The 12,742-nt window shown below is 38.3% G+C and overlaps 1 protein-coding gene across 8 annotated transcripts in view; it reads right to left on the reverse strand.

Annotated features, from left to right (window-relative positions):
• The window catches only part of Tab3 (TGF-beta activated kinase 1 (MAP3K7) binding protein 3), a 63,484-nt gene that overhangs the window by 42,534 nt on the left and 8,208 nt on the right, over positions 1–12,742 (reverse strand). The window lies entirely within an intron of this gene.

Here is a 12,742-nt window from a genome sequence, read left to right on the forward strand (position 1 = left end):
GAATCAGCCCTGCCAGTGAAAGTGGCATGCCAGTGTTATATAATATATATTATAATATATATATTATATTATATATATTAGGGGCAGGGGTTTTATCCTCGAGAGGAAGGGAAAACGGACTGGACGGATGTCCAATGCTGCAGCGCAATTCTCTGTCAAAATTTTCTATCTTCTACCCCTTTCTCAATTTCTGTGAAAAAGTATAAGGTATAGGGTAGTAATATAGTGTAGGAGAAACTTAGAAGTGTAAGATCATGTAGAAAATAAGGCAACTAGACAGAAAAGCTCTCCAATTTTCTAACTTTGGGGGCTATGAATGCAAACTGGGGGAAAAATCTTTTTTGGGGGGTTTTACAGGTAGTAAAGAAAGCTCTTCTTTGAGCTTATGGGGAAGAAAAAGTTTCCTATGGAAGCTTTTGACCTGGGGACAGCTGAAATGCTAAATCAAGCGGCAGGAGAAAGTGTTTTCTCCCTGAGGCAAAAATGGGGGTGTAAGAAGCCAAAAAGTTTAAAGTTGGGAAGTTTTGGGAAAAGTTGGTCTTTCTCTCTTGGGAAAACTCTCTAAAAAGTTTTAATCTTTCTCAAAAGCTCTCAAACTTAAAAACTAAAGCCTTTCAGAAGTTTCTCTCTCAGAAGGACAAAAATTAGAAGCACCTGAAGATATTAGTATGGGGACCACCTGTGATTAGCTCTAAGGGAAAACAACAAACCTCTTAAGAACGTAAAACCTCTCTAACTTCTCTTTTAAGCTTTAAAAATCCTCCCTGCAATGCAGGAGGCAGGAACAAGTTTCTAAAAAACTCTTCTAAGCTCTGTCTCTTCAAGCTAGTAAAAGACAGTGGGTCAAAGTCCCCTGAGGGAAACACTTGGGAGAGTGTGGGTAAAGAGCTACAGAGAGCCCAAAAGGGCAGGAAACTTGACCTGAGAAAAGCAAAAAAGCCAAGCTTTTCAGTTACAGCCAAGCTGAGGCATCAAGGGTTTTGTTTCTGAGTGAGCATTTCAGAATGAAAAAGGTGCTCCTAATCTTCCTAATGCAAAGATCCCCTGAAGCAATGCAAACTGTTAGCACTGTATCCTAGCTTCTGACCAAAAACCCAGAGGCGACTGGCCAGCATCTGAGTTGGAGTGCATTTCGGGGATACTAGGGTTCCTGCAGTTGTAAACTTCCTGGAGCACAGAGCTGAGGCAGGAAGGTGCAGGACCCAGGGGAAGATTGCTAATGAACAAAGCAAGCTAAAGCCAGTGGGAATGGCACAGTTGTCTGCTTTCCTACAAGTCGCGGGTTTATAGGTCCACAGCTGCAAAAAGAAATCTGAGAAAAGCTTTCCTATCAGAGTAAGGACCTTTCTGGGAAAACAGGAAAGCTGAACTGTGTCTGAAGCAGTTGTGCTGCTGAGTCAGAACGCTGTCTGGGGAAAGAGCCCAGCCAGGGCAGAAGAGAACTATCCAGGAGTAAAGCTTTCTTGTCTGTCAGAGAAAGCATCTCTTTGAGAAAAGCTTTGTTTCAACTGACTGACGATGAGATGAGGAAGTGTAGCCCTGAGGGGTGATTGCCTCTGGCATAAGCTCCGTCCTTGAGCACCCAGACAAGCAAACACAACCCACTGGGGGACTGGGCCAGGTGAAGGCCTGATGAGGCAAAGCACCTGTCCTAATGGGAGTTTAGAAATGGCAAAAACCTCCCTTGTTAGATTTTCAGTCTGTACGCAAACCACAAAGACCCTGAAACATAAACAGATAAAAAGCCCCTACCTTCAGTAGCAGGGAAAGCCACCACTGTAGTGTCGGAAACTGTTTCTGGGGTAGAGGTGATAAACTGAGACCAAACTGGGAACTGTCTGGGAGAAAGACTCTGAAGAAACAGAGGGGACAGATTCCTCCACAGAAAATGCATGACCTGAAAAAGCTGCTAGAATTTGTGGCAGAATCAGGGGGAGAAAAAAGCCCCTACCTCCAAAGGAAGCTAGCAGAGGAACAGAGCAGCCTGGGATATCTGAAGCTGTGCATCTGGGGGGAAAGAAACAAGCAAAACGAGAATAAAATCAGAGGGAGAAAATCTCTGAAGGAGCTATGGAAAAGCTGTTGTACATGATCTTGTTTTTCACTGACTGGCTAAAACAAACACAAGCCCCGAGGAAAGTTGCTATCAGAAATGGCAGCCTCAATGCCGGCTAATGAGGCAGGTGCAGTTCTGATCCGGGGCCAGTGTCAAATGAAGGAGAAACACTTGTTGAAGCCAGCTGAGGAGAGAATAGAAATCTCCCAATGTGCCATAGCTGAAAATGTAAAATGCTTGTTCAAATCTCCCGTTGCGAGAGCAAAAAACTTTGTTCAAACCTCCCGGGCAAGAATTTGTAAGCAAGTCTGGTAAAAGAGAACCAGTTAACTCTCAGACCCGAAAAGAACTATGGGAAATGAAGTTCAAAAGCTAGCTTGCAATAAGGGACTGATATATAAGGGAAATGCATCCTGGGAAAGGTAGTTTTTCCGCTAAAGATGGCAAAATTGCCCTGAAACACTTTTGTCAGCTCAAAAATACGTTCACGGTAAACTTAAAATACAGCTTTTAAAAGAATAAGGAGGGAAATCGTCGAAGAGTTTAAATGTCAGTTCCAATGAAAAATTGAAAGGATACGGAACTAGGTGCTTCGCGGTTTGGGGCTCTGTTGGTAAAATGCCTTATTTACCCTAATAGCTGTGCAAAGTTTTTACGGTAGTTGGATGACAAAAAGCTACCTTTAAGAGCAAACAAGCCACTTTAAAATCCTTAAAGCAAGGGAAAGCAGTGTATACACTGAACGTTGTCTTAGATATGAAGAAACTTATGTTGAAATTAAAGTTCTTTGCCTTTTGAACAAACTACCTGCAATGAGTAATTCCTTTGCAAATCTAATAAGGATACAAGGAAACAGGCATTCAAAAAGAAATGACTGCTTTATATATGGGAAACAAACTTCAGAAAAATCTGTCTTAAAAAAAAAAAGCTTCACCTGAAAGTCCCTTATAAGAAATTAATGCTAAATATCACAGCTGGTAATAATATCAGAAATTAAAGCTAATGAATACTAAATCCTGAAAATGCTTTTTCTCAAAGTAAGCTAATGAAGTATATGTTTCATGAAAGAACATCTATGTTCTTGACTCCTTTGAATATAACAGTTTTGGAAATATTGGAACTAACAACTATCAAGTCAAAATGTTTCAAGAAATTCAGGACACTATTCACAAAAGAAAGCTGCCATGTTTTGTGGGCCATATTAGAGCTCACTCCAATCTTCCTGGTCCTTTAGCTGAGGGTAATGCAATGGCTGAGCATTATCCCAAGTGGAAATGGCTCAACAGTCACATGTTCTTCATCAAAATAGTTAAACGATGTGGGATATGTCAACTATTTTCCTATCCCTCACTTAAGGGCAAACCCTCGAGGTCTTCTTCCTAATCATCTATAGCAAATGTATGTTACGCATATTGCAGAATTTGGCAAATTAAAATATGTACATGTGACCATTGACACTTATTCAGGATTTTTAATGGCTAGTGCACAACCTGGAGAAGCTATAAAACATGTAATATGCACTGCTTGAAGTGTTTTTTGTATATGGGTATACCAAAAATTATTAAAACTGATAATGGTTCTGGATATAGTAGTAAGGCATTTCAACAATTTTGTACCCAATGGGAAATCGTACATAAAACAGGTATTCCTTTATAATCCTCAGGGACAAGGTATTGTGGAAAGGGCTCATAGCAGTCTTAAAATACAACTTCAAAAAAGAAAAAAGAAAAAGAAATTTATGCCCAGTCACCACATAATGCATTAAATCATGCTCTTTTTGTTCTGAACTTTTTGAATATGGATGTCTGTGAGCAATCTGCCGCAGATAGATTTTGGCACAGTGGCATCCAAGCAACTTTTGCTCAAGTGAAATGGAAAGATCCCTGCTCGGAATTATGGAAGGGTCTCGATCCTGTGTTAATAAGGGGTCGAGGACATGTTTGTGTTTTTTCACAAGAGGAGAATGAAGCTCGGTGGAGCGTCTGGTAAGGAGCCTGGAACTAAGGAAGGTCCGATCCAATGACATTTCCTATAAAGGAACCAGAATGAAAGTGGCTCGATTAGTGTTTCTGCGGTTTTGTCACTGGTTAATGCAAATAGTGAGGAAATAGAGTTCGGAGCTGTGCTGCTTTTGGCTTTACTAGCTCCTTTAGAAAAATACTTTATCACCGAATAGCTGTACAGTATTTTGCGAATAGCTTTACAGCAGCTAAATACAGTAATTTCACCCTCAGCATGAAGTGAAGTTTTTCAGTAGAGCAAACCAAAAGTACTGTTGTAATAGAAACGTTTGTCTGAATTGAAGTACTTAGGGGAGCTATTATGAATTTGGGTGAAAGGACAGCCTCTAGTTAAAAACTGTCTACCGTTGACAGTGCATCTCTGCTGGTTCCAGAAGAGCTGAGAACTTTGCAACTTTGGGGTGTGGCACACGCCTTTAATCCCAGCACTCGGGAGGCAGAGCCAGGCGTATCTCTATGAGTTCGTGGCCCGCCTGGTCTACAGAGTGAGTTCCAGGAAAGGCGCAAAGCTACACAGAAAAACTCTGTCTCAAAAAACCATAAAAAAAAAAAAGAAAAGAAAAAGAAAAAGAAATAGGGAAGCAAATTAGCACCCCTTTAATCCCAGCCTGGTCTACAGAGGGAGTTCCAGGAAAGGCACAAAGCTACACAGAGAAACCCTGTCTTGAAAAAAAAATTGAAATTAATTAATGAAACACCATTTAATGGTGATGGATACTATACAAGTGTGAATTAAAAGACTCAGGGAAGGCTATCAGAATGAAAAAAGGGTGAGTAATAAATAAAATGATGGTCTAGTAGGCTAGAGTTCACTAAAATCCCAGAAAGGACAGAATGAAGTAGAAGCATTATGTGCATGACTGAGAAGTTTCCAAAAATGATGAAAGACATCAAACCTCATACTTAATAATTTCAATAAATTACTGGTTGAAAAACCCACAAAGAAATTTTAAAAGCATCCTTAAGGGTAAGAGGCTGCTTTCAAAGAAACCAATGTTATGCCAAACGAAAGCTTTATTCTGGAGAAAAAAAAAAACTTAAAAACTGTTATCTCCAAAGAGCAGACAGTAACTACAAGCTTAGAATTCCACTCTGAATAAAATACCCATCAAGAATAAAATCTCAGACTGTAAATACAGTACCCATGTGTCGAATTTCTAAAAGATTAAAATGAATGAATCTCAGTGGTTGTATATACAGTACTCACATATGAAATAAAAAAAATGAATGAATTTCAAAACCAGTGAGATGGTTCAACTGGGTAAAAGTGCTTACAGTATAAGCCTGACAGCCTGGGTTTGCTTTGATTCCTGAAGCCCATCAGTGAAAGGAAATAACCAGAAAGTTATGAAGTGCATGTGCACGCAGGCACGCACCTGCACACACCCACATCTCATACATTCATACAATATTTCTCTTGTTTTTTCAAGGCAGGGTTTCTATGTGTAGCCTTGGCTGTTCTGGAGCTCACTATGCAGATCAGGCTGGCCTTGAACTCACAGAGATCCACCTGCTTATGCCTTCCAAGTGCTGGGATTAAATTGTGTGCCACCACGTCCAGCTAATTAATCAAAATATAACAAACTAAATTTACAGAAACCTTACAATAATAAGGTTTCAAGTCACATACAAAAAGAAGGAAGTTGACTAGATCAAACATCACACCGGCAGATTATCAGGTATGTTTCTCAGTGGTTGAAAGAAAAAACTAAAGAAATTAGAAACAATACCGCACAATTAGCAAACTTATCAATGGGCATACATAGAATGCTATTCAGAAAAAGCACAGAAAAGACTGTAGAGAAGGAGGGATGGGAAGTAAGACAAGAAAAGATAATGGAATACATGTGACGGGGGGGGGGGGGGGGCGCCAACAAGAAAGGTACAGAAGAGGGGATAGGAAGGGCAGTGGGGAAGAGGGGGAAGAATAAAGTATAGTGGCATACGTTTATTAAAAAGTCACAATGAAATCCATTACTTTGTATGCTAATTTCAAAAATTAGTAAAAAGAATGTGGTTGAGATGGCTCACCTTGCTGCCATACCTGCCAACCTGAGTTCAATCCCAAGATCCACATAGTAGAAGGAAAGATCCAACTCCTTCAAGCTGTCCTCTGACACATGCACAGCCACCCAACACAAATACTATTTTTAAATAAAAATATTGAAAAAACATATACCCAGTTTCAAGAATGAAGACCCAAGAGAAATAAATGTTTAAATAGAAGTGTGTACAGTTCACAGCAAGATTATTCATAAACGTCTAAAGGAAAAATAACCCATGACTATTAACTGGTGAATAAATAAAACATAGTATATGTATATAATGGTAATTATTTGGCAATAAAAACAAATGAAATATTGACACACGTTATGTGAGTGAATCTTGAGGACATTATGCTAAGTCAAAGAGGCCAGTAACAAAAACTACATGTGACCTGATATCACTTAGTGAGAGGCCAGTAATGAAAGTAATGAAAGGCTACACATTACTGAACATCATTTGCATGAAATTTTCTGAGGAGGGATATCTTTTTACTTTCTGAAGACAGAATCTACCTATATAGCCTAGGCTGCTTTTGAATTAACAGTGCATTTCATTCAACCTCCAGATCAGCTTCCCAATGAAGTTCTAAATACAATGCAAGGGGCTTGAAAGATAGCTCGGTGGTTAAGAGCACTTGCTGCTTTTGCAGAGAAGCCTGGTTTAATTTCCAGCACCCACTTGGCATATCTGTAACTCCAGTTCCAGGGAAGTCACCATCTTTTGGCCTCTGTTGTTGCAGAATATTTGCAAAGATGTGTTGCATTTGTTTAATTACATAAAGATATGTTGTGGTTTTACCTTGCCTGCCTAAGGCACCTGACTGGTCTAATAAAAAAGTGAATGGCCAACAGCGAGAGAGGAGGTATAGGCAGAACTTCTGGGCAGGGAGAGTAAGGAGGAGGAGGAGGAGGAATTTAGTCTCAGAAAGAAAGAAAAAGAGACTACAGAGAGATATCAGGGGCCAGCTAGCCAGACACAGATGAATCAGGAAAGTAGGACATACAGAATGAAAGAATGGTAAAAATCTCCTAAGCAAAATGTAGATGAATAGAAACAGGTTAAATTAAGCTAAAGGAGCTAGTGGGACAAGCCTAAGTTAAGGCCATGCATTCATAATTAATACGTCTCTGTATCTTTATTTGGGAGCTAGTTGGCAACCCAAAAGAAATTGCCAGCTACACTCGATGGGTATCAGGCATGGAAATGGTAAGTGTATATCTAAGTAAGCAAACACTCACATAATACATGTTTTAAAAATATTGTTGTTGTTGTTTTTTACAAATTAAATGTAATGCCAATACATATGCAAATCCAGATGAAATTGAAAAGCTTATCAAAATAATTTGCCAAAACAGTGGTAAGAAATGAGCCTGAAGAATACTAAAATTATTAAAATTTACATTTATTCATTCTTTCTTTTCTTTCAAAAAGAATTGTGATATGTAGCCCTGGCTCACTTGGCATTCATTACGTAGCCAGAATGGCCTTAAACTCTAGCAATCCTCCTGCCTCCACTTCCTAAGTGAGGGATTCCAGGCATGAAGTACCATTCTTAGTTATGTGCTACTGGAGACTGAATGGAGGACTTCATGCATATTACTCAAGCACTCTACCAAGCAAGGTTCCCAATATAGTTTTTTGGGTTTTTTTTTTTTTGAGACAGGGTTTCTCTGTGTAGCTTTGCGCCTTTCCTGGGACTCACTTGGTAGTCCAGGCTGGCCTCGAACTCACAGAGATCCGCCTGGCTCTGCCTCCTGAGTGCTGGGATTAAAGGCGTGCACCACCACCGCCCGGCCTCCAATATAGTTTTTAAAAGCTGAACCTCTGTGACTGAAGTTTCCCATAAAGAAAACTCCATATCTAAATGGCTTGACTATTGAATTTAGTATGCACTAATAAACAAACAAATAAATAAATAGAACCAATCACTCATAATATAAATGCTTACCGATCTAAGAACAGACCAAAACTTCCTTATTCTTAAAAAAGCTAGGAAAACATTAAAAGCAAGTATCTTAATGTAGAAATGGTAAATGTTTTTCTTTGAGAAATGAAACAAAACCAGTACCCACTAATACTACTTCTGTTTAATATTAGAGAACTAGCCAATGCAGTAACACAAAAATCTTATAAAACAATTTGAAAGAAATAAAATTTCCTTTATTGAGAGATGATTAACTACCTAGTAAAAGATTCCAAAGCTAAGTACCAAAGTTGATGAAAGTTTAACACAATGGTTATATATAAGGTCAACATAAATATATAAACAAAATGAAGTCTACAAGGACTTACATACAGTAACATAAAAATATCAAATGTCTAAGAATAAAAGGTTTTGTAGAATATTATAAATACCACAGAGAAAAAAATAATTGAGTAATGTTCTATGTTCATGTAGTTGAAAACCAAGATGTCATTTCTCTACAAAATGTTCTTTAGGGTCCACACAATCACAATCAAAGCACTAGCAGACTGTGTATGCATATGTGTGTCTATGTAACATGATACTAAAATTCATATAAATGTGCAAAGGGCTGAGAACAGCCAAGATGTTCTGAGGACAAGGTGGAAGAACTTGTTCTACTGACTATTGAGACTTACTATGAAGCTATCATAAACAAGACAATGTGGTGCCAGAACAAGGAGAAACAAACAGAACAGAGCATAGAAACCGAACCATAATACAGATGCACATTTAATACTTCTCAGTAGTATGGAAATCCCTGTGCTAGGACATCTTGCTATCCATATGGAGAAAAGGACAGACAACAATCAATTTCACGTAATCACTGGATCTTGGTGTGAACACCAAAGCTGCAAAGCTTCCGGATGAGAGAAAATATCCTTTTAATCATGGGATAGGAAAAGATGGTTTAAACTGAAATCTGTGTCTACTTTAAACATAAGGGGAAATACTCATTATATTACAAATGAGAACTTTCATTTCTGAAAGGACTCATGAAAAATGGAAGTGCATATCACACACACAGTGGCAGAATGTATTTGTAACCAGCAAGGGCTCCTGTCCAACATGTAATGAAGAACTCCTACAAATGAGCAAGTGACAAGAGACAAGGTGTATATGGCACTTTTGGAAGGAATTCTACCCAAGAGTTATAAAAGTATAAACCTCTAACTAGAACATTTAACTAAAACACTGATACTCTCCCTGTGATTGCGTAATAAAAAGCTTTTTAATATCTTTTAAAAGTGTGTTAAGCTGGGAGTGGTGGTGCTCACCTATAATCCCAGTACTGGGGAGACAGAGGGAAGTGGATCTCTGTGAGTTCCTGGCCAGCCAGAGCTACAAAGTAAGACCCTGTCTCAAAAGCAACAAAATGATTAAATGCTCCTAGTTCAAGAAAACAGCTCTCACTCCTCCTGTAATCTTAGCACTAAGAGAAACCATCATCAATGATGATCTTAAAGCAACAATCTTCTTTAAGAAATCTGCCTATGTCAAGACTCTCAAACACTGGTACTTCAACAATCTCCATCAGCAATAAATAGTGATATATTCATACAAGGAAATATACAGTAATGAGACTAGTCTACAACTATACACGGATTCCTTTTCCATTTACTATTTTACTCCAAAGCCATCAGATAAAAACAGTACAACCTGATTCCACTCATATAAAGTACAAAAGTAGGCAAAATTCGTCTGTGGTGGTAAAAGTCAAGAAAATGGCAGGTGGTATGCTAAGGTAGGCAAGGCAAGACTTCACAGTTGTTTATGATACTAGATAGGGGCTGATATACAAACGTGTGTTTGGCTGATGGAAATTCACTGAGTTGTTCACTATAGATAGTGTGTACTTTCTATTAAAGCTGGGTAAAAAGTCTTTTAATTCTTTTTAAGTGTTGAAGGAATACATTTTTCAAAATTATTCAAAAATTATGAAAGCAAAAAATCTTCAAGTCGAGTGCTTCAGATCAAAATACAAAATTCTAATAACTATCATTTTAAGAGTAATATGCTAATAACCAAAAATATTCACACAGGTGTCAAAATAAGGGACTCTTCCTGTTAGCTGGAATCCAATCGGATAAATTGACTTCTTTCTAGTTACAGTGACAAGTGTTGACTCATAAAGATCTAGAACTAACTTGTAGTTTTCTGTTAAGAGCATTTTTTTAAATCTTGGAACTTTATAGACTGACACAGCTAGTTAAATCCCCTAATTTTACAAATAAAGAAATCAAGGTCATTTAAAGTTAGGTAATTTGTCCAAGGTGATGAAAAGATCTGAGTAAGTATAAAACAACTGAAATTACTGAATTACATTCACCTCCTAACCAATTAGCTATGGTCTATGGGATTTCTACATACTAAGAGAATATACTAGGAGTATCTCTCAATATAAACAATATTCATTGGAAACAATTTCATCCAACCAACCCAAAATTATTTTCATTGCCATCCATGACTAACAGCCAAAACTTATTTCTGTGGCAGAAAAGATAAGACTTTCTAAAGTAAAGTCCGTGATGTGCAGCCTACCAGATAACTTTCTGTTTACACTATGATGACTTTGACATCAAGCTTAAAGCATGTATGAAAATTCAGAATGGAATCTCCACATATCACATACTTGAGAATAAAAGTTAAAAAAATCAATCATGGCCTGTAGAATATTGTTTTAAGATGTGTTAATTTTTTTGTTTTGTTTTTTGATATAGGGTTTCTCTGTTGTAGTTTTGGTGCCTATTCTGAATCTCGCTCTGTAGACCAGGCTGGCCTCAAACTCACAGAGATCTACCTGGCTTTGACTCTGAGCACTGGGATTAAAGGTGTGAGCCACTGTGCCCACCTGATGTGTTACATTAGTTTGTGCTGTGGAATATTTGTTTAATGTTGCAAGGATGTGCTGTATTTTTTTATGTTGCATTTGTTTAACTCTGTGAAGCTGTGTTACTTGCCTGTCTAAAACATCTGATGGTCTAATAAAGAGCTGAATGGCCAATAGCAAGGTAGGAGACATGAAAGCCCGGGCTAGCAGGCAGGAAGAAGAACCAGAAGGAGCAAAAGAGCAAAAGAAGAAAGAGTAAGAAAACAAGGTGAGGGGGATGCTAGGGGCCAGCCACACAGCTAGTCACCACGGAGTAAGATTGAAAGTAAGATACACAGAAATAGAGAAAGATGAAAGCCCAGAGGCAAAAGATAGATGGGATAAGTTAAAGTTAAGAAAAGCTGGCTAGAAACAAGTTAAGCTAAGGCCAAACATTAATAATTAAGAATAAGCCTCTGTGTGTGATTTATTTGGGAGCTGGGTGGTAGGCCCTTAAAAGACCAAAGACCAAAAACAACTAACTACAAAGGCCACAAATTGAAACCAAGAGTTTTCTCTATGTTCATATAAACAATCAAATGTGTTACCTTTCTGACATTAAATGATTATACTAGTTCTTATTAAATCATGACTTCTAAAAAGTTAAATTCTCCAGTTCATCTCAATTTGCACCTATGTTTACAACTAAGCATGCTCATGATTTTAAAAGAATGTCTTGTCACTCTGAAGCTAAAATGATCAAATATCAATATAAATAGCCCAATTGATCTTGTGGAAATAATTTTAAATTATAAAAGTGCTTATTTTCAACTACAAACCCAAAGAGGTTCTTTTCACTATCACAGGACCCTCACCTTTTATTTCAAACCATAAAGTTTAGTGCCAAGATGAATCTCTGGTTCTGCTAGCCAGAGAGGAAACACCTGACCTTTCAGGACCGGCATAAAACTGAAGAATCAATCAGAAAATGGTTTTATGGCAACAGAATTTTTTAACTAACAAAATGAAGATACCAATGATATAAATGCAAATAATTAAAAACGGGGCCAGTGAAATGGTTCAGTGGATAAAAGTACTTCTTCCACTATGCCTGATGATATGAATTCCATTCCAGGGACTCACATATGGAAGGACAGTAAGAAGTCCCATTTGTTGGACTTCTCAATCTCTACACAAATGCTGTGGCTGGCGCGCGCGCGTGCGCGCGCGCGCACACACACACACACACACACACACACACACACACACAGAGTAAATGCATGTAAAAAATTAACTGATTTAATGACTAAATACAACATATCTTGGAAGAGAAAAAGGGTGGTAGCAGGGGATAAATGATAAAAATTAAACTTTGCAGGTTTTTTTTAACCAACCAGATCCCTCATGTTCCCATCCCCCTGTTCCCTACCCTCCACCCCCAACCCCATTTTATCCAGGAGATGTCATCTATTTCCCCTTCCCAGGGAAATCCATGGCCCCTCTTGGGGTCTTCCTTGTTACCTAGCTTCTCTGGGGCTGTGGACTATAGCCTGGTTATCCATTATCTCTGCAATTTTAAGTCTAAAGTTGTTTCAAAGCAAAAATCGGCTTTGTAAAGGGTACTAGAAACTGAGAAAATCATACTTCAATTGACACAAGCAGCTTTCCACATTCACTTGAGGCTTCAATAGAGGGTGAAAACAGACTTTTAAAAATATTTTTATTTATTATCACTGGGGGAGTGTGCATGCTGGAGCATACTTGTGAAGGTTAGAAAACGATTTTGTGTACCTGGTTCTTTCCTACCACCTTTACATGGGTCTGGAGGATCAAACTCGGATGGTCAG

This window comes from Peromyscus maniculatus, chromosome X (genome assembly GCF_049852395.1).
Source record: "Peromyscus maniculatus bairdii isolate BWxNUB_F1_BW_parent chromosome X, HU_Pman_BW_mat_3.1, whole genome shotgun sequence".
In the NCBI taxonomy this organism is placed as follows: domain Eukaryota; kingdom Metazoa; phylum Chordata; class Mammalia; order Rodentia; family Cricetidae; genus Peromyscus; species Peromyscus maniculatus.